This window comes from Penaeus japonicus, unplaced genomic scaffold, assembly GCF_977035675.1.
Source record: "Penaeus japonicus unplaced genomic scaffold, GWHDUDI00000001_assembly GWHDUDI00000037, whole genome shotgun sequence".
NCBI classification, from domain to species: Eukaryota; Metazoa; Arthropoda; class Malacostraca; order Decapoda; family Penaeidae; genus Penaeus; species Penaeus japonicus.
In genome coordinates, this window is record NW_028234439.1 from 152,848 (window position 1) to 153,125 (window position 278).

The window sequence follows — 278 nt, forward strand, 5'->3', positions numbered from 1 at the left end:
GTTGAGGATCTAGAGAGGCTCCGGGCGATCGGCGATTGCAAGATGAATGAATGAAATATAGGCGCTGTCGAGGAGGGCACTGTGTGGCTCTTTTTCTGTGTGTGATGTTGTGGTGTGAGTGGTGGGGGGAGGGGGGATAGTGAGGTGATGGGGAGGGGAGGGGTTAATTGTTGGGAGATGGGGGTGGGTTGGTGTGTGTGTGGGGGAGGGGCGGAGGTATGTGCGTTGGTGTGTTTTTAAATACATAATCCATAAATAACAGTCTCACAGCGAAAGCG